This window comes from Patagioenas fasciata, chromosome 25 (genome assembly GCF_037038585.1).
Source record: "Patagioenas fasciata isolate bPatFas1 chromosome 25, bPatFas1.hap1, whole genome shotgun sequence".
Taxonomy (NCBI): Eukaryota; Metazoa; Chordata; class Aves; order Columbiformes; family Columbidae; genus Patagioenas; species Patagioenas fasciata.
Window position 1 is genome coordinate 6,879,677 of NC_092544.1, and position 23,652 is coordinate 6,903,328.

Consider the following 23,652-nt stretch of genomic DNA (forward strand, 5'->3'; position numbering starts at 1 on the left):
AACCCCACGGACATGGCAGAGAGTCCTTCTGAACAAGGACATCAAGACAGCAACAGCTGCAAGGGAAGGAGTCTGTGCTTTCAGTTTTCCACTCTTGGTTGTCTGGGTGTGCAGTGGGAGATGGGGATTTATTTCTCTCTTTGGAGAAGACACTGAGACCCCAGTTCTCGTTAGGACTTGTCTGAGCTGCTCCTGAGCCCCTGCACACACAGAGCTGCCCCTGGGCAGTGCCAGGAGGTGTGAGCAGGGCAGAGCTGAGCACACAGCGGATGGGACGGGGTCTGTGACACGGACAGGGAGCAGACCCAGGGACAGAGACACAGCTGCAGGCAGCACAGCCATGGGCAGGAAGAGTTAACTGCTACCAGAAATGCTGGGGACAGGATTTAGGAACCTCTCTCACATCCCCTGCAGTGCAGACACATTTCCCAGTGCAACCCCTGATCTCCTCTCCTCTCCATCAGAGCCTCTGCCCCGAAGCCATGGGGTCCAGGTCCTGAGTCTCCACCTCAGCAGCTGGACCTCCAGGGGAAGGGTTCCTGGAACGTGAAACACAAAAAAGGTGCTAAAAGTACTTGCTCTACAGTGTCATTTCATGAGTGGCAGCAGCACAGTCGGGTAAGGAGAAGGTTCCACAGCATGCCCGTCTGCCTTTCTGTCCTTGCTTTATTTCTCAGAAGCACTGCAGTGTTCTTCCCTGTTTCTCCACCTGTTCCTGGAGCTCTTGCTCTCTGGGGTTGGGGTGGGACATGCAGCTGAAATATTCCCATGGTATGCATGGTCTTAGGAGCAAAGCACCGTGACTCAGCCTAAGTAGATCTGCCGCTTATTCTTTTGTACTGCCAGCAGATTGTGGAAGTAGAGTATAAAACCCATCCTTATGGAGAGATCTTTGCATTTTAGGCTTAGTCTAAGTAAGTGGGACCGGCGGGCAAGGACTGAACCGAACGGCGGGGCGGTTGGTCCTACGCAGGGACAGGATCTGGACGCGACCGAGCGAGCCTCTCGCGGGTGGCTGCGGGACAGTGTACGCGACTCTACGAGTCGAGATTTTCGACCCTCGCGATCCGTGCACACGCTCGGCGAGTCCGTGTCTGGAGTTTCGGGGCTCGCGCGTGGCGTGGGGATGCGGGTTTCGTGGCGGTGTTTTTTTTTTTTTTGGTGGGGGTTTATTTCGGCAGGGGCGGCGGGGTCGTGGTGGTGTCGTCGTGCCCCCCACCCGCACCTGCCGCCGCCGCCGCCGTATAATTTCACTTCGTCTTCCGGCTCAGACTGCACGGCGAGCACAAACACCCCCCCCCCCCGCCCGCACCCCAAAGCGCGGTCTCTCCCGCCCTCGCCTTGCCCCCCGCCCCCTCCGGCCCACCCGCGGGAAGGGCCGGAGGGGGTCGGCAACTGCGCGCGCCGCGCATGCGCGCTCTCCCCGCCGCCCGGCAACCGGCCCCCTGCCCCCCGCCAGGTGCCCAACGGTCAGTCACTCGGAGTCAAGCCCGTCGGGCGGGCGGTCGCGGGGAGGCCAGCGCGGGAGCGTCTTGCCGATCGGCCGAGGAACCCCGCGCGCGGGTAGGCAGGGAGGCAGGCGGGCCGGGACGGGGAGACGGGGACGGGGACGCGGTGTCTCTGTGCCTCCCCGGGGGGAGGCAAAGCCGCTGGCGGGGTCGGTTTCTTCTTCAGCCCGCGGCCGGGGCGGGCAGCGGGCCGAGGGACCGAGCGAGCGAGCCACCGAGGAAGAAGCGCGGGAGGCGGCAGCACGGGCAGGTGAGGGGGTTAGGCCTCCGACAGCGGGGCTGAGAAACCGCGGGACGCCCGCGTGCCCCCCCCCCCGCCCCGTCCACCCCCCCCCGCCCTCCGTCCACCCCCCCCCGCCGTCCACCCCCGTCCACCCCGGGCACGGAGCCGGCAGGGACGCCCCGGCTTCCCGGGGGGGAGGCGAACTCGCTGGCGAAAGGCCGGGGCGGGGGGTGGGGAGGAACTCTGGGCGGGGATGGGCGGCCGGGCTCGCTGCGGCGGACTGGGGCGGGCAGGCGGTGGTTGGGGCCGGGGAAGGCCGCCGGCTGTGCTCTCATTGCCCCTCCTGGTACAGTGTTATTTGGAGCACAGAGTTTAGGGGATGGACAGTGAGCAATGAACGGTTATAGAGTTGAAAAGAAAAATGACCCTATCTAAAGGACAGTCTCTCCCAGGATGTGAGTCTCTGCAGTGCAGCCCTTTGCTAATTGCAAGGCAGAGAGCAGATGATTCAGTAAGTGGGGTTTATGGATCACAAATAGACATTAGTAGAAAAGATGCCCTGGGAAGGTTCAACATATATGGAGGTACAAATGCCTGGGTAGAATGGATCAAATATATGGTGCAAAGCCTAAACGAGCAATTGCTATGCCTGTGCAGCAGGAAGGCCTGTGGCCCAAGTGGTACCCTTCCCTCTGGGGTGGAGCGAAGATTGACAGGGGATGGAGTGCGTCTTAGCCTTATGCCAAGACTCTACGGCATGGAGAAATAAGTCGTGTCATACTCTCTCCCTACTGTTTCCAGCTTTGCAGGGAAAAATATCAAAATCCCCCTGGCATTTTCAGGAATAATTGGAAATCATACTGCCTGTCTCTCACGACGCGGCAGGAATGATACCAAGTTCCTAGGAACATGAGTAGGTGTGCAGAGACACGGGAAGTTGGTCCTCATATGTCCTCAAATGCTTCTTGAGTGGATCTTTGGTGGTACTGTGGGAAGATGACACTTCATTCCATTTTATCCCCCACTGGGAAGGTACCTGTGACGTCGTACAATTGGAAATTCCTTTTACCCTGGCATTTGAACACTGTGATCCATCAGGGCAACAGAAAAAGGAGTTGAGGGCTTTCCTCTGATGACAGGGTTTATTTCAATTAGATTGGGGTCCCCAGAGGAGTCCCCAAGGAACACAAAGCAAGAAGTCAAGTTAGCTGCGGGTTCTGAGTCCTTTTTGTTTTGGTAGGTAACTACAAACAAGAATGTAGACGGGATAAATAACATTTATTTATAAGTTATACTAGACAAGCAGTTAAATGAATCACCAAGCAATTAGATGCTACTAGTAGAATGGCATGGGAAAATAACATGGTCCCAGATAGGATGTTGGCAGAAAAAGGTGATATATGTCTAACCACAGCTTCAGCAGAAGAATTGGCTGAGAATTCAGGTGTAGATAGTCCACTCATGGGATTGTTAGAATCTTGGTTTGGAATATTGAGAGAAATTACTTCTTTAATCGAAGTAACAGAAGCACTGATTTCTATAGCGTGCTACATCATTGCGTGTCTGCGAGGACTTGTTCAACACCTTATTGGACAGCTCTATCAAAGCAAGTGCCTTTAGGGCCACTGCCATGCTCAGATAAAATGATCCTGCTAAAAGAAGGGGGGTGGTGCTGGCAGTGTGGGACAACAGCCTGTGTGCTTCAGGGTGGGGGCAGCGGCTGGTTCTGTAGTTAACAAAACAAGAAAAAGGCCCCTCCCGTCATGGGGTTGAAGTTTCTTCTGTCCAGGTTTTCATTAGTGTTGCCCCCATATCTACCAAAAATTCTACTTGTTTGTTCTTTTGGGTTTCTTCTTCCCAATGCGGGAAGCACCACCCAGGCTGGTCCCCCAGAAGGACCAAAAGGTGACTGTGAAAAACAGAGTTTTCCAGGTTGCGCCCGGGTTACCCTCCGTGGTGTTTCGCAGGCTTTCTTCACTCTAGAATGGCGAATCCAGGCATTCTGTTCTCTGATATTGGTAGCAGTCAGGGGGTCTTGAAATGGACCTTCCTGTTATGGTTTCAAAGTTTTCTGCAAAAGACTTCACATACTCGTCAGTAAAATGTGGCCCTCAATCAGAGGATCTAACAGCTGGGCCTCCAAGCCTTGGTATTATTTTGTGTATCAGTGTTGTAGTCACCTCCTAAGCTTTTGCTGTCCTGGTAGGGAACGCTTCTGGCCAACCTGAAAAAACATCAGTTAATACCAACAAATATCGGTACCCCCCTTTTCCTGGGAGTTCTGAACAATCAGTTTGCCATTGTGGTCCAGGCCCATTCCCTTTCCCCATTTGACCCATTTCTAGCTTGGGCATATTTTTGGGATTAGTCTGGAGGCAAAGATCACACCGCTGTCACCTCTTCCACAGTGACAGACAAATCTCTAGCTCCTGTCTCCCTAATCAAATGTTTGCGTAGTGGTTCTAGTCCCCAAGGCCCCTTCTTCTGCTCTTCCCTTCCTAAAGGCCAAACCAGGTGGGAGAAAGCCCCACTGTGTTTGCTTTTTCAGGAGAAAAATAAGTGCTAAAAAGCCACTTTGGGGGTGCCCAGGTGGATCCAGTGGTATCCAGACCCCCCCCAGAGGGAGCATCCCCCAGCACCCCCAAGTCCTTCGCAGGGCTGCTCTCAGGCCCTCCATCCCCAGCTTGTGTTGATACCCGTGGTTGCCCGGGGCAGCTGCGTCTCCCAGGCGAGCTGGGTCCCGCCCCGGCCCGCCCCCGGCTCCTCGCAGTGTCCCTTCCCCCGGGCAACGCGGCTCTTCCCCGCCAACACCCGCCGGTGCCGGCCGGATGGAGCAGGCGGTGGAGCCGGTGCCCGGCGCCGAGCGGCTGTGCCGGTGCGCGGCGCGGGGGCTGGGGGTGCCGGCGGAGCGCTGGGAGCGCTGGGCAGGCGGGGAGGCGGCGGGGCCGCTGCTGCGGAGCTTCCTGGCGGGGCCGGCGGGGCCGGCGCTGCTGCTCTGGCGGGGCCCGGCCGGGGAGCTGGAGCTGGGGCCGCCCCCGCCGCCCCCCGCCGCCCGCCGCAAGGGGCTGTTCTTCCTGCGGGCCCCCGGCGCCGGCCCCGGGGAGCTGCTCTGCGGGGACCTGCCCGCCGATGCCCTGCGGCACTTTGCCGCCCTCGTGGAGGAGGTGAGGATGAGGGGCCACGGGGGCAGGCTCAACATGAGGAGAAATTTGTTTGCTGGGAGATGGCAGAGCCTGGCCCAGGCTGCCCAGGGCGGGTGTGGAGTCTCCTTCTCTGAGACATTGAAACCCGCCTGGACCCACCTGTGTGATCTGCTCTGTGACCCTGCGTGAGCAGGGCTTGGACTGGGGGATCTGCAGAGATCCCTTCAACCTAACCAGGCTGGGATCCTGTGAGGCCTGGGCAGCCCCGGAGGTGCAGAGGGAGCCCTGGCACCCATGAGTACCGGGTGCCCCTCGCACATGGCAGCGGGGAAGGTGTCCCCTCCTACAGACAGGCTCCTTGGCCTCCCTCCCTTCTCTGCTGATGCACTTGTACCCTTAACTCTGCCCTTTGCAGTACCGTGGACGGCTTTAGAACTCATATAAACCACCTGAATGCTGATCCACATCAGCTCTGTCTATCAGTGGGGTCCTTGTGGGACTGATGTACCCACAGGTGCTGGAGGGGACATCTGCAGGTCACCTACTCCAAACCCCTGCTCAAGCAGGGCCATCCAGAGCCAGTTGCCCAGGGCCATGTCCAGGTAGCTCTTCATTATCTCTAAGGATGGAGACTTCACAACCTCTTTGAGCAACCTGGGCCAGTGCTCGATTACTCTCATAGTGAAAAAGTGTTTTGTGATGTTCAGGAGCCTCCTGTAGCTCAGTGTCGGGTTATCTCAGGTGGGCTGATGTTTTCTTAAAGAGATCGTCAAGAGGTTCGAGTGCTTTTGCTTTGCTGTGTTATTAGCCTGAACTAGACAATGTTGTTTCGGTTTATTCCTGATGGCTCCTCACCTGGAGAAGTCTCAGGAATGAGGCTGTAATGGGAAAGCAGAGGAGCTGCTGGATTTGAGAAGCTCTGATCATGATGTTTGGTATATTAAGATGGTGACTGATAGATTGGATTCCCAAGAGCAGGCTGCCAGACTGGTTATCCTGGTTTTGTGAGAAAACACATTATTTATACGGGGAGCTTTTGTTTTGATGAGCCCCGTGGTCTTGCGAAGTCTGCACAAACAGTGGTTTTGCATCACGGCTGGCCAATAGCATTGCAAGCACCGTCTGCTATGGGTAGATGGTGGGGTAGGAACACTTTGGCAGATCCTGTTAAATCCTGTTTTCTGAATGCCTTTGGGAGCCGGGATTGTGCGTCCCAGCTGCGTGTTTGCAGGCTTTGCTCTCCCCTGTGCAGACATGCAGTATTTCTGCAGGGAGCAGATTGTGCCTGGTTTTCATCCTATTTTCCTCTCAAGCTTCACTTGAAGGCAAAAGCAGCGGTGGTGCTGGGTCAGGCAGATGGGGTGGGTCTGCGTGAAGGTGAAAAAGGTCTTGAATTTCCTGGGGTTGGGGTCGTGTGTTCCTCTGCCCACACTTTGTCTTTATTCAGTGAGGGGTCACAGCTGGTGACCTTGTCCACTTGTTGCTTCACTCCTGCGGTGCCGAAGGGAACACACCTGCTCTGTGGGCTGGGGCTTCATCCTGAGTCCAGTTATCATTGTAACAGTCAGAAAGAAAATGAACGGCTATCATTTGCCTGGTTACAACATCACTGGCATTAGCAGTCCACATGCTTTAAGTAATAGAGACACATCTTGCTAATAATGCAGCTAAAACTGCTGAAGGTGAACTCGTCAGCACCTGCCCGTGTGTTCCCTGGGGTTGTGCTCCCCCTTCCCACAGCTCCCTGGGCACGAAGGTGGCTGGTCGGGTCTTCTTCGGGTCTACAGAGCCAGCCACAGTTCCAAAGAGTCTTCAGCATCCTGGGACAGCACCATGGAGGTGCTGAGCTGCTTTATTCCGTTTCAATTTTATGTCCATTTGCAGCTATTTTTATGCCTTTAGTCACCTCCCCCCCCTCCCCTACCCCCACCCTGAGTCCAGTAACACAAAGGGCTGTTGTTTGTCACTAGGGACAACCTGGCTTTGTTAGGCTGTTGCCACAGGCTGGTCCCAGTGCAGAGCCAGCCAGGATAGGTGACAGACACGGTGTTGCTGTCACAGCTCAAACAAGCCAAAAGCAGCTCAAATCTGGGCAAACCCCGACCAGCCCCACAACCCCATGCTGCCGGGTCAGTAAAAGTGCTGATAAAGGCAAAGCTCCTGTTTGGTGGGCTGCAGCTGGGACCTGGGGGACCCTCACCACCAGTGTATCCCAGGGGGTACCAGCAGACCTTCCCTTGCAGCACACTGAGCTCAGCCCAGCCCTGGCAGGCTCAAAGGGCAGCCTGACGGCTGTGCCCATGGGCAGGGACATGGGGACCAAGCACCGGGGACAGTTGTGAGGGCAAGGGACAGCAGCCCATGGGGCCATCTCCAGTTGCGGGCTTGAAAGGCTGGGAGAGCCTGGGGATGGGGCTGCTCACTTTGCCTACTGGCTTCCACCCTCCTTGGCTGCTTGGATTTGGGGAAAAGGGTGTTCTGCTGTATAAAGTGGGCCTGTAGAGATGCCCATTCATCATCAGCTGCCTCTATTTCACATGGGAACTGCTTGAGACAGCAATGAATATGGGTCTCCAGGCTTGGCCAAGCACAGACCTCAGAGCCTGGTGGCCCGTCCGTCTCCTGCTGCACTTTTTTCTCCATTGGTCTTCCGTGACTCCCACTGTAGGTGATCGTGCCCATCCTAACGAACAAGAAGAACCATCAGGGCTGGCCACAAGTGGTGTCACAAGACATCGTGCGTCATGTCCACAACCTCAAAAGTACCATTTTCACAGTTGTTGGCCAAGTAGACGGCAAGACCTTGCTGCCTCTCCCAGCTGGCTCAGAGGGAATTGAGGACATTGATCTGGAAAATGAGAAATCGTGAGTACCACCCCAAAATAACAGGTTCTGGAAGGTCCAGAGAAGCAGATGCGTTTGTACATCAAGTTGTCATCGTGTCTGGGCTGCGTGCGTGCCCCTGTGGAACCCCAGGAGATGTGTGGGTGCAGTGGAATGAATCACTCCTCAGACAGGACGTGGTGCGGGTGGGATTTTGTGAGAAGTTACTGCTTCCAAGGCAGTGGGGTGACCTGTCCTCAGCTTCCCAGCCCACTTGGTGGTGTTTCTTGCTGAATTAAGTGAGTTAATGACTGCAGGGATGTAGAATATTTTGAGGGAGAATGGTATGGGGAGAGAGAATCTTGCTGGATGTGTGAGTCTCCAGGTCAGATCCTGAACCTGAATGGATCTGATGTGACAATGACTGGCTGTGCAGAGAGGTGGCGACTGGCTCTTCATTTCCACCATTCACTTTATGAACAGTGTTGTTGCCCACACTGCTGCAGACATTCAGCCATTTTCTCCAGAGTGTAATTCCTATATTAAACCAGTGACAAAATCTTATGGGGTTTGATTGTTTTGTGGTTTTGAAATGTGAAACCCTGTAAAATCCAGCTGCCCACACGGCCATTGGAAGTAGATCCAACTGAGCAATGCACATCAACAAAGTTAATCACGTACTCTGTTTACTACAGCATGGAACGGATAGATAAATCTCTGGTGTATGCCATGGAGTCGGCCATCATAGACTGGAGCCACCAGATCCAGGAGGCACTGAAGAAAGAGTCTTCAGAGCCTCTCCTGCAAGGCAGCAATCCGAACCCGAAGGTGGAGCTGGAGTTCTGGAAGAACAGGTACCCAGAGCAGCCTGGCCAGTGCATGGTGCCCTGTGGTGCTGGTTTTGTGTAGAGGGAGAGTGCTGGTGGTGGGGCTGCTAATTCCATGAGTTGAGAAGAACAGGCCACTTGGGGTTCATGTAGGCTTCAACTAAGGAAAGTTGCTCCCGCACAGAAAATCATCATGATCTGCAAAGTGCCTGGGAGGTCACTGGGCAGCTGGCTGTGTTTTAACTTAGCCCCACCACAGGGGCTACACCTCAAGGGACTTTTTTCAGAAATGCCCTTTACAGGATCCCAGGCTGGTTGGGCTGAAGGGCCCTCTGCAGATCCCCCAGTCCAAGCCCTGCTCACGCAGGGTCACAGAGCAGATCACACAGGTGGGTCCACGCGGGTTCGAATGTCTCAGAGAAGGAGACTCCACACCCGCTCTGGGCACTCTTTCGTCACTGTTCACTAGGAGCCATCCACAGGAGTAATTGCTGATGGACACCTGCTGGGGGCTGTCTGGAAATGGTGCATCTCAGCTGGCTGCTGTTCATCTGTCAGGGCCAGAGGGGCTTTAGATGCTCAGGAGCCTGGGAGTGGTATTTCCTCCTGCCCTTTGAAAACCTTTGTGCTGTACTGGTTCAGGCTGACTCGGGGCAAAGCCCTGCTGGCTGGAGAGCTGTTGCTAATGCCTGCAGAAACACGATGGCTTTTTTTCAGCGATGTTCTGTCAGTAGCAGAGCTGCTGTCATGCTGAACTCAGCACTTTCTGTCCTGTAGGGTTTGTCTGTGCCTCATGCAGCTTTCTCCCATTTCCACAGTCCATGTGTAGCTGGAGGAAGCCCTGAATCAGGCCCAGGGGAAACAGATGATGTTGGGGGACAGCTGATGGCCCAGTGTAGGTGGGTAACATGGCCACCAGCATCCTGGTGTGCATCAAGAACAGTGTGGCCAGCAGGCCCAGGGCAATGACTGTCCCACTGTACTCAGCGCTGGGGAAGCCAAACCTCAAATCAGTTTTGGGCCCCTCAGGCCAAGAAAGACCTTGAGGTAGTGGAGTGAGTTGAGAGAAGGGAATAGAGCTGGTGAGGGGCTGGAGCACAAGTGTGATGGGAGCGGCTGAGGGACCTGGGGGGTTCAGCTGGAGAACAGGAGCTGAGGGGAGACCTTCTGATCTCTGAACTGCCTGAAAGGAGCTTGGAGCCAGGGGGGGTCGGGCTCTGCTCCCCAGGAACAAGCGCCAGGATGAGAGGAAACGGCCTCAAGTTGCGCCAGGGGTGGCTGAGGTTGGATATTAGGAAACATTTCTTCCCAGAAGGGGTTGTGAAGCATTGGAACAGGCTGCCCAGGGCAGTGGTGGAGTCACCATTCCTGGAGGGGTTGAACAGTCACAGAGATGACATTCTCAGGGACATGGGGCAGTGCCAGGGGTTAGGTTATGGTTGGACTCGATGATCTTGAGGGTCTCTTCCAACCAACTGATTCTGTGATTCTGTGTCTCGGTTGCTGTAGGTGTGATGACCTGGAATGCATTTACAACCAGCTGACAACGAGGAAGGTCAGGAACATGATGGAGCTGCTGGAGAGAGTTGAGAGCAGCTACATCCCAGCCTTCAAAACCATGCTAATGGATGTTGAGGCAGGTGAGATGCTGGGGCAACTTTACCACAGTGCTGGCTTCTGGCCTTTCTTCATGGCCTGGTGTGACTGATTTCAAGCCAAATCTTTCTAGTTTGTGAATTGAGACTGGGCTGCTTGTGCTTGAGTCTAGGCTTTTGTTTCCAGGCTGGGACAAGCTCCATCGCTGGTCTGTTGAGCCAGACTCTTGCCCAAGTTCAGGGTGAATGGGTTTGGGAATTTATTCTGCTGTAATAAAGTGTTTGCATTACTCTAACAGGACTCACCTCAACTTCCACCAGCTCCTCTGGTGTTATTATGCAGGAATGGGAGTTCAGACTAAGAGGACAGATCTTGTACCTAAGACTGCTTTGTTAGAGCGCTGCTTCTCAGGCTTTGGCCACTGCAGCCCGAATTTCCTTGCTTTGCTTTGCTTAGGGGAGTTGAGCGCAGCCCAAGGAAATATTGCAAATCCCTGTCTGTAGTGAAAAACAGTGTAGTCCTGCTGGTCTGTCCCTGCAGACCAACACAGCTGGACATCCATGTCCAACCCAGCTGCTCTCTGGCACAATGAAACCATCTAGACTGTGTTAGCTGTGCACGTGCTGGCAGAAAACACTGTTCTTCACCACTTCACGTGCAAACATTGAATCTCTTAAGGATCTGTGTCACACTCTGCATTGTGCAGTTTAAATGGGCTGGAGAAACACCCCTTATATAAGGAGCCAAGGGTTCATTGTTAAACTAATTAATACTTTAAGGGTTTAATCAAAATACAACAAATATTTGGTTTTAATCCGGCTACAGCGATACTAACCCTAATTGGATAATTTGGACTATAATTGTTAATTTCCATTACAGCGCAGTTCAGATTTGTGTGCACCTGCTTTTAAGTCTCTGTCCCTTTCCCTGGCATTGTACTGGTGTGGCTGCTGTTGGTGGATTTGCTGGGAGGGTGATGCTGATAGTGGGAGTCTCTTCTTCCTTGGTCTTGGGCCTTAGGGGTTATTTTTGCATGCATTCAAGCACTTCTGTCACTTCTTGTTGGTCCACAGGTTTAATTGCACAACGATCTGGTTTTATTAATGCTTGCGCTCTGGGGTAATTCTTCAGGGTAAAACCACACAGCTGTACAGAGCTAAGCTAAAGCTTTCGACGAGTCAGACATCAGTTGCTTTACTGTTGACAGGTTTTCTATTACAGTCAGGACTAGTGGGGCCGTCGTCATCTGCCCACTGGACAAGGAGTTGCTTGAGCCAAAACTGAGCTAAAAAGGGCTCAGGCCAAGGCTGTACAGCCTGTCGTGCTGTACAGCAAGGCCATGGCTCACAGCCATGGCAGCACTGTATTTTTGGTGCTGTTGGGCAAATTCCGTGTGACTTTTTAGCAGTTGTGGACTCAGGCTCTCCACGAAGCCCTGTCCCAGCTCCCTGTCCCCTGCCATCACATCAGCTTATTTCTGTTCTGGTTACTGCCGCAGGTGAGTGATGTTCACGAGTGAGTGACCTGCAGCACACAGGTGGCTGAGGGTGCTCAGTGCTTGTCAGGACAGTTTCTTTTCCCAGGCACTTTTCCATGTGGTGAGGCCAGCACCTAGCTGGGAACCCAGCACACCGCAGCTGGGTGGTTCTTACCGCTTCTCACGTCTCTCAACACAGCTTTGACTGAAGCTCAGGACGTTCACCTGCACCTGACACCCCTCAAGCGCCGCTTGGAAGACGTAGAGAGGGTTGAGTTCAGCGAGGTGAAGCCTTTCCTGCTCCCCCTGCTCCACGTGGTGTGTTTGATCTGGGTCACCTCCAAGCACTACAACATGCCCGTGCGGATAGTGGTGCTGCTCCAGGAGATCTGCAACCTTCTCATTGAGCAGGTCTGTGGCTGTGATGCCTGTGTTTGCAGTCCCCTGTGTCCCCTCTCCCCTTCTTCCTATTGTCCTTCCCTGGAAAAGTGATTCTTTAGGCAACATTTAACTTAATAAACAGGTTCAAATGTGTTCAACACAAGAAGTCCTTGTTTTCCATGATGGCAGAAGTGACCTCTCAGGTGTGATTTTGCTCTTCCAGGCCCTGGTGTACCTGTCTCCAGAAGACCTTCTGAAAGGGGACATGGAGGAGAGCCTGGGCAAGGTGCGAATGGTGCTCGGTATCCTGAACATGTTCAAAGAGGCATTTGAGGAGAGAAGGGAAAAACTGCACATGTATTATGAACCAGGCCAAGAAGTGAGGGAGTGGGACTTCAGCTCCACGATGGTGTTTGCGAGGCTGGACACCTTCCTGAAGAGACTGGAGATGGTGGAGGTGAGACTCTGGTCTTGAAAAACATTGCAAACCGTCAGGAGAACTCTGTAGCCAGGAGATCACTTGCTGGCATCTTTCCTTTCTATAGCTTCACCTGATACCAGGGAATGGGGCCACTCTTTTGCTGTTAGGTCTCCTGTTACAGCGAGTCTAAGACTGTGTTTTACTATGTCCTGCTCAGTGCATATGTAAGCTGGTCAGGTTGATAGGTGTGTTTTTTGCTCTCAGGAGTCCCGTTGGACTCCTTGCTCCTGTTGGGGCAAGAAAAGGAGGATTACTGGAGGTGTGGTTTGCACAGCTGTAAATAAAGCAATGTAATCTCCCAGGTCTCCTGGTGCCATCAGAGACAGATTTAGGTTATGGTTGGACTCAATGATCTTAAGGGTCTCTTGCAACTGAAATGGTTCTATGATTCTATGACACCCTAGAGCTGGGTCCTGCCTGTCTTGGAGAGGCCAGATGGCAGGATCCCCTTGGCTGTGCCACGTGGGCCTGGGGAGGAGCAGGGACACGTTCCTCACCAGGTTGTCCCTTCGCATCCTCATAGTCCATCAAACTGGGGTGCTGTGGCTCAGGGGTGTCCCTGTTTGCCAGATCTGTCACCTGAGGCAGGGACATTGGGGTGTCATCCCTGAGCTCCCAGTGTGGCCAAGGGCTCCTTGAGCCACAGGAGATGTTCTGCAGAGAGCAGGTCTGAGTGTGAATGTGGGAGCTCCCTATGCTCTCCTTACCACATGGCTGTGTCTGGAGACCACAGACATACAGACACCATATGTACCTGTTATACAGACACTGTATATACCTCTTATACAGATACTGTATGTACCTCTTGTACAGACCTTGCATGTACCTGTTATCTCTCACGTGGCTAACCACACACATTCATCTGCTCTCCACACACATCCCAAATGAATTTCTTTGTTGATTGTTGCTGCGTTCTCAGTGTGTAGGGTTGGATGGCCAGTGTACAGGTTGCTGGTGTTTGCAGTTTTACTGCTTTAAATGTGCCATATACTTTTATGTGTTCCTTAATTAACTATGTTGAAAACTGTCATGACTGGTGCCTATTTTAAAAGTATTCATAATGATGGTTTCCAGTAGGGTTTGATGTGAAATAAACCAAATTATGCTGGTCAGTGTAGAGAGGAATATAAATAGACACAGGAATAACTGCAGGTTATCATGAGGACAGTGTTGGTGACAGGTTTACTGGGACCCTGTAAAGGCTCTGGGGCACTGACTGCTGGGATTCCATGGATGCCATGGGCACACTGTGGATATGGGCTGCAGACAAAAGCCAGTGGGGAGGTTTTGAGCTGGGGCACTGTGCGTTTTGACCAGTGTCTGTTTCCTCCTTCCGTGGCTGTCCCACACTCCAGGGACAGTAGAAGCTGCAGTATCTGGAGTCAGAGGGAGAGCCTGCGGAGTGAGCTGTAAAACAATAATTAAAAGCATAGTGCACACCAGCCTGTTAATGAGGAAAACTGCTGCATCTCTCTCCGTCTCAATTTCCCCTCATCACTTCATTTCAAGCAACCTTGCAAGACAAAGCAAGGGACAACTGGTATTTCCACATTATTTTTTTGCCTTACTAGGTATTTGTTCAAGCGGATGTGCTGGTGTGTCGAAGTGAATATGAATGCATATGTGCATTTGTTTTCGAATTTTCATAAAAGCTGCAGTTACACTGGTGCATGGGTAGCCCATGAGCACGTGAAGAGGGAAGGATCCCTTTCCTTCGGTTCGTTGCACTGTTTCATATTACGTGTCTGTGGTAAAACCTGCTGCCCTGCTCGGGTGGCCCCAGGACAAGTGCAAGCAGAGAGTGGCCACCAGTACATTCCTGTGCACATTTCTCCTGGTCCTCTGAGACAATGGATGTTCAACCAGCCCTTACTTGGCCCTACCTAGGGAGACAGATGAGGTGGGATGGCAGCAGAGCTGCCCAGTGCTGCCACCACCACTGGGGGAGCGGGACATTTTCCCAAGAGGTGACACTGCCAGGCTGCAGAGGATGGGAAGGGAAGGGAAGGGAAGGACCCGTGTGCCACCTCAGCAGAGAGGGCCAGCGGGGCAGGTGCTGCAACACCCACTTGGACACGTGGAGGTTTGACTGCGCAGGAGCTTTGGACAGTTTGGGTACCTGTAAATATTAGAAATCTGTCCTTGGTTAATACCTATAAAATTGGGATTCTTAGCTATGCTGGATGACATATAAGAGTCTCATATCCTGCTTTGGATCTGTCCTTTAAATACACTTAAAAGCGATTTTACAGTTGTCATGGTATTTCTAGTGGCTGCAGCAGGTCTCACTGGGCAGGGACGTGTTATGAGCAGCCACTGATGCTCAGGACAGGCAGATCAGGCTCCCCCCTTCCCATCCCTGCCACCCAGCCTGAGCACCAGCGCTGTGCTTGGGAAGGTCCCTCAGCAAGTGCAACTCTGTCGTGACAACTGTTGTCATCTTCTTTTGTCAACATCATGACCTGTGTCTCCCTCCGTTGACTTTGAAGGATCTCCTGGCAACTTCCTTGGACTTGATGAAGCTGGAGAAATTTGAATTCAGTGGGATTAAAGGGAAGACCCTGGGCCAGCAGGTCCTGGACATGTATGAGGAATTCCAGGAGGCATACAAGGTGTTTTCAGAGCGAACCTATGACTGTCTTGACCTGACCAACACGGTAGGTGGGACCAGTTTGCGGGAACATCAGGAACATGTGCATGTTTCCAAAGCAGCAGTTTCCTGCTATCTTCTTCCCAGCTCTTTCCTCCTTTCGTTATGATCTGATCTGGTACTGGAGGGAACAGGGAGCCGCTGGCCTTTCCTGCAGAGATTTGGGACTTCTTGCACGTCTATATCTAACATATCTTGCTAGATCAGCACCTTAGATCAGTGCAGCTGGGAAACTGGGATTTCCATGAGTTATGCACAAGCTTTTGCTGTACATGGTGCTTGCTGAGGTATAAGAGCTATACCAACACCCACATCTCTTTGCTTTCCTGCTCTTGGTATTTACCATGTTTCCCCAAAAATAAGACCTACCCCAAAAACAAGCTATAGCATGATTTTTCAGGATGCTTGAAATATGAACCCTATTCAAAAAATTAGCCCTAGTTACAGTTCATAAAAAAGTCAATTTAAATAGGGTCCAGGCAGCTATACATGTAAAAAAGTAAGCATCTTTTGCAGCAAAAATTAATATAAGACTCTGTCTTAGTTTTGGAAAAACAAGGTAGTTTGCCTGATGAGGGCCAACTCAGATCATCTCTGGGATGTGTTCGCTCCTGCCTAGATGAACACATGGCATCTGGGGCTCTCAGAATTCAAGGATGCTCTATTTTATTATCAGTAGTGCTTTAATTAAAGGAATATTCCCAGCCCTCTGGGACCTGCCTGGTGTGGGGATGGGTGGCTCGTGCTTTGCTTCCTGCAGCTCCCAGTACATCTCTGCAGGGGGTGGCACGTCCCCAGTGTTTCTTGCTGGAAAGCTGCTTGCTCCATAGCACCCCTCCTTCAGCAGGGCAGGCACAGAGGAGAGGTGACAGTGGCTCTGCAGGAGGTGGCTTGGGTTTGGTGACCCCATGGCCATTTGTGTGACTCTGAGTCATGTTTGTTCTTTCAGTGCTCTAGTTTTGCACCCTCTGCCACTGCTGGAGCCGTTTTTTTTAGCTAAAACATGGCATCTGGATCTGCTGGAGCTCAGCAGTAGCAATAGTAAAAGCTATTTCCTTGCACTTTGTCCTTTGGAAAAGAGACACATGACCTCATTTTTAGTGGTTTTGTCCAAGCTAGAACAGAAGGACTGTCACGGACTGTCAAGTTCAGTCTTTGATTTGGACTCTTTTACGTGTAGGAAAACAAATATAGATGTTACTCTTGAAGTTCAAAGGATTTATTACAATTGAAGCAAGAAAAGCAGTGCAAGAAGATGATGGAAATTACAGAAACCCAGTACTGTTGAGTTTGAAAAGGACCTCTGGAGATCACCCAGTCCACCTTCCCTGCTCAAAGCAGGCTCAGCTAGAGCAGGACTGTGACTGGTCAGGTGAAATATCTCCAAGATGACCTATGTCCAAGTGTGGAGACTCCACAGCCTCTCTGGGCAACCTGTGCGAGTGTTTTGAAACTGCCTCACTCACAACCAGCTCACCATGGAACCACAGGCTTGTTTTGACTTGAAAGTAGGTTGGATTTGGGACTCAGCAGGTGCATCCGTGGGTTTTCTGGATGATGGTGTGGTCTTCAGGCCAAGTGGTGGGGGAGAGGGTGTGGAAATAGTCCATCTTGCCTGTAGGCTGAAGATAGTGCCATGTGGGCTGTGGAAAGCCCTCAGGACCAAAGGGTCCCTCCCAGAGAAAGGGCCAACATCTCAGCCATGGGACAGCACAGAAATGTTCTCAAGCTTCGTGAGGACTTTGCCACGTTGCGATGGCTGAAGATTGGCCAGAGGAGTGGCTTAGTTCACGGTGAATAAGAGAGGGCATCTCTGGATCGAGGAGTTACAGGTACCTTCCTAGTGCCATCTTGCAGCCTCACAGCTTGTGTTTTGCCTTTGTGCAGGACTTTGAGCAGGATGCCTTTGGTTTCCAGCAGAAAGTAGAAGACATGGACCGTCGGCTGGGCACCATTTTCATCCAGGCTTTTGATGACGCCTCCAACTTGGACCACGCCTTCAAGGTTTGTTTATCGCTCCCTTGCTCTTCCCTAGAAGGGAAATCAGGGCACCCGGCTCGGTGAGAATCACGCTGAGGAGACCAGGCAGTGCTGGAGCCACAGGCACATGGGGCTGGTGTTTGCTGGTGGGACAGTGGGACTTGTAGCTTTTGGGCTGCTCTTGGTTTGGGATGCTCAGGCTGGTGGGTCCCTCACAAAGCTTTTGGATGCCAGGAGATATATTTGTGTCTCTCTCTGCAAGTTGGGGGAAATCATGCTTTTTCTAGGATTTCCTGGTGAGAATTGATATTGTTAGTATCAATTTGTTAATATTATTAATACATGGATCTGTTTCAGTTTTGGAAACAGGTTTTCTAGAAACAAAGCTGGTTTATTTATCAATTAATCTATCTTGCAGAAATAATAAATGGTATTTTTTTAAAAAAATCAATATAAGCATTTGTAGAAAAGCCTTTAGCAAGTGACAGTGTTTATCTTTGTAAGTTTTTTGAAAAAAATAGAAAATCTTGAAGCATTTGAAGAACAACAGTTGGAATGTGGTCCAACCCCAGAGAAAGTCTGAGAGGCCCCGTAACAAAGGGAGCAAATTTCCTTTTTCCAAAGTGCCCATCGGTGCGGACAGTATTGAAGCCTCTGGGCTGGGGAGGAAGGTCCCAGCTGATCTCTCTGCAGGAGTCGGGGTTGTAAATTTTTCCCCTCTTCTTTTCCTGCGTGTTCACCCCAACAGCTGCTGGACATGTTCGGGAGCCTTTTGGAGCGACCGGCAGTCGCTGCAGATGCTGCTGGCAAATACTCCGTCCTCATCAGCATGTTCAGCAGGGCCCTGGACCACGCCAGGCTGATCTACTCCCGGCACATCCAGGCAGAGCTGAAGCTCGGTAGGTAGAACGTGCTGAGTAACATGGGTTTTACAGGGAGTTTGATTGAGATTAATTTGGGGGGGAAATGATTTATTTTTCTAAGGAACCCAAAACTTTACAAATTGCAGATGTTTTCAGCCTCTGTAGCTCCTAGTGGCAATGGAAATGCCTGGGAAAGCTCTGTTCTTAGTATTAAAGCAAATAATTGGTTAGGAGTAAAAATACCCTTTTTCAAATGTGTATGCATGATATGTGACTGGGAATGGAGACACATGCTGAGCTTTTCTCCCAGCGAGGCTGTGACAGGAGGTTTCTCTCCACATTTGTGTGCTGCCTCCAACACCCCATGGGACCTGCAAACCCACTCATGTGCTCCTCAGAATGAATTTATTTTGTTTCCCTTACAATGCTTAAAATGCAAAGTATGCGAGTGGGACTTTGTAACCAAGGGTTTAATCAGCCTTTTCCAAGTTTATTATTCCCCGTGACTGTTGGCACAGGGGGGAATGGGTGGATTTCTATCAGATTATGAGGATTCAAGTGTGTCATTTTGAACAATAACCTATTTACTTGCCTCAGAAAGATCATACTGGAACGAGACAAGTCCTGGACTGGAGAGAATCATGGAGAGAATCATTTGCTGTGAATTTGTGGTTATTGTTCTGTGGCTGTTAGATAAGGCGGACAGAAGTAACTCCTGGTCAGAAATCCCTATGTCAGTGTTTGTGAGGGGCGGGGAATGTGTCCCAGGCAAGGGACACCTCACATCAGCTCAGGTTTGGACATAGTCTGGGCTTCTCGTTCGATCTCAGCTCCTTATTCAAGATCCAGAGGCACTTGCCTTGGTCACAGACCTACATCAGTGTGGCAGATGTTGGATTTAAGGAAGGAAGCTGGGAAATCAGAGCAGTTTTCTGCAAATGAGGTTCTGTTGTTGCATCTTTGGGGTTACAAGTGCAGTGTTCAGTCAAATGCTGTTCCAATGTGCCCTCCCCAGGATCCCCCCCTGTGCACAAGAACATGCCGCCGGTGGCTGGAGCGCTGCGCTGGGCGCAGGAGCTGCGAGCGCGAATCCAGGTGCCGTTTGATCACTTCAGGCACATCCCACATCTGTGCGTGTCTGTTCCAGCTAAGTTGCTTTATGACCACCTTGCTATCTTCTCTGTAATCAATCTGATTTTCTTTCTGTGGTGAACATTATCCCATGGTTATAGCTGAAATAATTCTTAGTCAAAGAGGTGTGAAGTGGTTGCACTGGTGCTTTTCAGCTTCCTTGTGATCATTATTTTTTTTAAGAAACTCATTAACTGGATTTGTTTTGAAGCGATTAAGAGGCACAGTGGGCTATTCAGCTTTCAGACATAGTTCCCGGGTTGCAATTGAAAGAGGTATCAGAACCTTTCCTGCTGCAATCCCACTCAGCATGTTCTCCAGGACCTCCTCAGCTGCAAGTCCTGGTTCTGGCATCATCCAAACTGTGAATAGCAGAGAAGTGCTGGGCTGGACTCAGCTGAGATGGGTCGATGGAGCTGGGTTTGCATGTTGGGGAGCAGACGAGCATTTTGTTGGGCAGAAGAAAACTTTCTCAGCGTTAAACAAAGGAGCCATCTCCCAAGATCAAGGAAAGAAACCAATGCTGGTATATTTATCACCCAAATGCTTGTTATAACGGATGGTGTCAGGGAAGTATGGCCTCATACTCACAGCTGGCACCACCTGAGACAACATTTAAGAGCTCTGTAAGCAAGGCAGTGTTGGACTTATGACAACTGAGGATGTTCTAGGGACTGCACCTGGTAGCTCACAGGAATGGCTTCACGTGTGCTGGTCAGGATTCTGTGTAAATGGATCCACTTTTTTAATGTACTTGACCAAAATAACTTGACCGTCACTGTACCATGTTTGTAACCTTCTCTCACTGTATCTTGCCATTAAGTGTCTTTAAGTGCACAGTTATTCTGCAGCAGCAAAGACATTGGTGCAATGAAACAAACTCTTTGGCTGTTCCCAGCACAGAGCCCAAGTTATCATGTCTGATTTGAACCTAAATGGCAAATTTTTGTCCACCATGAAGGACCCAGATCTGCATTTCACACTGATTTTCTGTCCTCTGTTTAGAGTAGTTAATAACATGCTCTGCAACGGTGGTGACATGATGCTGTTGAAAGGGAAAAAGGATTAAAAAGGAGAAACAAAAGTGGTTTTGCTGGGATTTACTTGGATTTGCTCAGAGGACTTGTTTACTTCCAGCAGGTTTCTCAGCACTTGCCCAGCGGTGACTGCTCAGGCGCTCCTTTTTTCCAGCTTTTGGTTAAGTTAATTCAAGTTTTGTCAATATGTCCTCCAAAATCAACAACCATCTTGAGGAAAACTTGGATATTGTAGATGAAACAGTGGGGAAAAGACAGCATGATAAGAATTCCTCTGGCCTGCTGTTCCCTGGGCTGTACAGCCCTGGCAGCGTGGCCAGGGCTCTGCCTCCCGCACTCTGGGACACCTTTGCTCTTCGGTTTGAGGGGCATGAATTGGGCACCGCCAAGAGCTTCATCTGCCGGGAGCCACACTCTGCTTCTTTCTGTGCCTCTTTGACCTCAGAAAGTGGTGGCTGGTGAGCAGAGGTTGCCCTGCTCTGTGCAAACACCGGAGCATTGAGTATGTTACGGAGACCAGTGTTCCTGCAGCAGCTCTGGGCCCTTGTTCTTCCCCCAGGACGTGGTTCTCATTTGCCAGTTGCCATGCAAACACCCGCAAAAGGGCGCACTGGGGCTTGGAGAGCTTTTGTGCAGTGAAATGGTTTTGGGCGATATGGTGGGGTTGGAATGTAAGATCCCCAGCCAGGCTCTGCCTGCAAGGTGGTGGGTGGTTTTGGGAAGGGGTAAATAGAGACTGCAGCCTCACAGGGCTAAATGTAACGCTGAGCTTGTCTGTTGTGCCACCAGCTGCTTGGACTCTGCTGAAGGAAGAAGGGTGATAGAGAAGTATGAAGAAATGATCCAGCTGCTCGACAGGTAAGTGGTGGCTCAGGCATGACTGTAACTATATGAAAAAAAGCCAAACCTTATAGAATCATAGAATTGTTTTGGTTGGAAGAGACCCTCATGTCCATCCATTAACACAACCCTGGCACTGCCCCGTGTCCCTGAGAACCTCGTCTCCACGTCTGTCCACCCCTCCAGGGATGATGACTCCACCACTGCCCTCGCAGCCTGTTCCAATGCCCGACAGCCCTTTGGGGAAGAAATGTTTCCTAATATCCAGTCTGAACCTCCCCTGGTGCAACTTGAGGCCATTTCCTTCTCCTTCTCTAAACCACCTTTCAGCACATTTGCAAGCCCAGGGCCTGAGAATGTCTCTTTCTAAGCCAGAAGGAATTTTGTGATGAGAGAGGAGGAGGAATCCTTTGCTACACACCACAGTCTTTCTGTGATATCTTGAAATGAGAAGTTTGCATGGGAGGGACAGGGGCTGTGCAGCCCAGCAGAAATGTTGGAACGAGATTCTTTTGGATGTAGGAGATGCTGTGGTAGAAAACCTGAGCTGACCAGAAGTCTCAATCCACTTGTGCCCATTCACAGTGTACTTACCGTGGCTGTAATGTGTGTATTCCACAAGTGGGAGTGGGATTCGTTGCACCTCACTTAATGTCTTAATGTTTGATGCTAAAACTGAACTGATTGCTCTGAGCTTTTGAATGTTTGTCCCCAAATTTGAATCCTCTGCTAAGAATGGTACTTGGGGGATCTTTGTTTTCCTGACTTGATGCTGTCACTGGTTTTCAGGTGTTTGTCTTTGAAGCCAAGATCTTTATGGAGGTGGTGTGGGTGGGTTTTAAATATTCCTTGATGTTCTTCAGCCCGCAGAAGTGGACTTGGCTTTTATTTGGTTCTATGTCTTGGTGTGCGGGCTTGGCAGCTACGTGGTGGATGTTTTAATTTGTTTGTTTGTTTTTCGGCAGGTATCAGGAGAAGCTCTATGCAGACTGGTCCCAGACAGTCTCTGAAAAATCACAGTACAACCTTACTCAACCGCTTATCCGGCGAGATCCAGAAACCAAACTGATCACAGTTAATTTTGATCCCCAGGTAAGAACTAGCTTTCCTGTCTGCTGGAGGGCACGTCTCCAAGCTGTGCCCCACCGTGCATGGCAAGTCTGGTGGGATCGCTACTAGATCTGTTCTGCTGAGGTCCCTGGAGCATCTGTTATGGGTGACATGAATTAACCATCCCCTTTGTGGGCTCTGTCTCCTGGTAAAATATCAGGATTACAGGTTAAGCAGCGCAGATTGTAATTAAAGCCAGAAAGTCTGTGAGTAGCCAGATGTTAACTGGTGTCAACATCTCCAGAGCAGGTTGGTTTGACGCTGGTGTGGGGAGCGTAGGAGCATCATCCTACAGACGTGGGTTCGTGTTATGTTTACCTGAAATCTGAGCTTCCTGAAAGGGTATAAAAATCCCAGGAAAGGTTTGTTTTGTTACTTCAGTGTTGTGGCTGTTGGATTTCCTTAATTGTGGTGCAGGAGGCTTCCAGTAGGTCTCTGTTCCCTAGGGCTGCCCTCTCCAGCACAGGGAGGCCTGACCATCCCCCTGCCCAAAGCAGAGGCAGGGTCCAAGCCAGCAGAGTGCAGAGGTGGATTCAAAGGTGCTGGGGCCTGATGAGAGCTGGGGCCTCTCAAATGTGAAATGCCATTTGCTGCGGAGGTGCTGAATCTCAGGGGCCTGGGAAAACATCAAACACTTCCCCCTTTCCCTGGGACTTGCTGCTGTTAGAGAAAAGTGTTGAGGTTCCAGAGCTCATTCCAGCTTGGCTCTCAGACAAAGGATTTGTCCAGCTCCTTGGAATCTCCTTGCTAAGGTGGGAAGCAAATGGCCCCAGGGGATGTTTTCCACCCTTCACCCTGGTGCCAGGGTTTGGAGCCTGTGACGTGCTGAGCATGTTCTCAGCTCCAGTCTCTGAGTGCTTCTGCGCTGCTCTCAGCTTTCCGTACTGAGGACTGCCTCATGTCCTCAGGTGCCTGCTTAGCAGCCCCTTCATGCCCTTCAGAGCAGATAGGAGCACCTCATTTTGCCTAAAGGGAGGATGTATTTGCAACCCTTCAACATTAAAGAATCTTCCAGAGCTCACCTTCCATGGAGGAGAGGGAGAGAGGGTAAGACATCCTTGACACCATGGTGGGGATGTCTCAGACATTCCAGTGCATAAAAGGGAGGGGAGTTTGGTTCTATCTCACTTGGCCTCCTGCTCCCTCAATCCCCTGCTTTTCCCTTCCTCCCATCCCATCCTCTTCCATCCACCTCCTCAAACTGCTCCCTTCACCCTTCTGCGCTCCGTCTTTCTTTCCTCTTCTTGTCATTGTGGACATAGTCACTTTAGTATTGTAGATACTCCTCACCCCTGCCATTGCCCATACAATATACTGAATTTCTGTCACCCAGCCAAAATGTGCCGTTTCAGGAGCATTTTCCCTCTCACAAGCCACTAAACTGAGCAAAGATTTTTTTTTTTTTTGTCTTAGAAGTGATATATTGCGTTGGAAGACCTTGCTGCTCCGTTTGTTGCAGGGACTCACTTCTACTTGGGTTTATAGTTTAATAACCCACTCAATCCCGTTCCATCACAACTCAAAGATGCTTTTGGTTGTGCCTCCTCCTGCAGGCACAGTATTGCTGAAAGACTGTATTGAT

General features: G+C 51.2%; 1 pseudogene; it reads left to right on the plus strand.

Annotated features, from left to right (window-relative positions):
- Window positions 1–1,395: 1,395 nt before the first annotated feature.
- LOC136112395 (dynein axonemal heavy chain 9-like) overlaps window positions 1,396–23,652 on the plus strand; it is a 141,580-nt pseudogene continuing 119,323 nt past the window's right edge.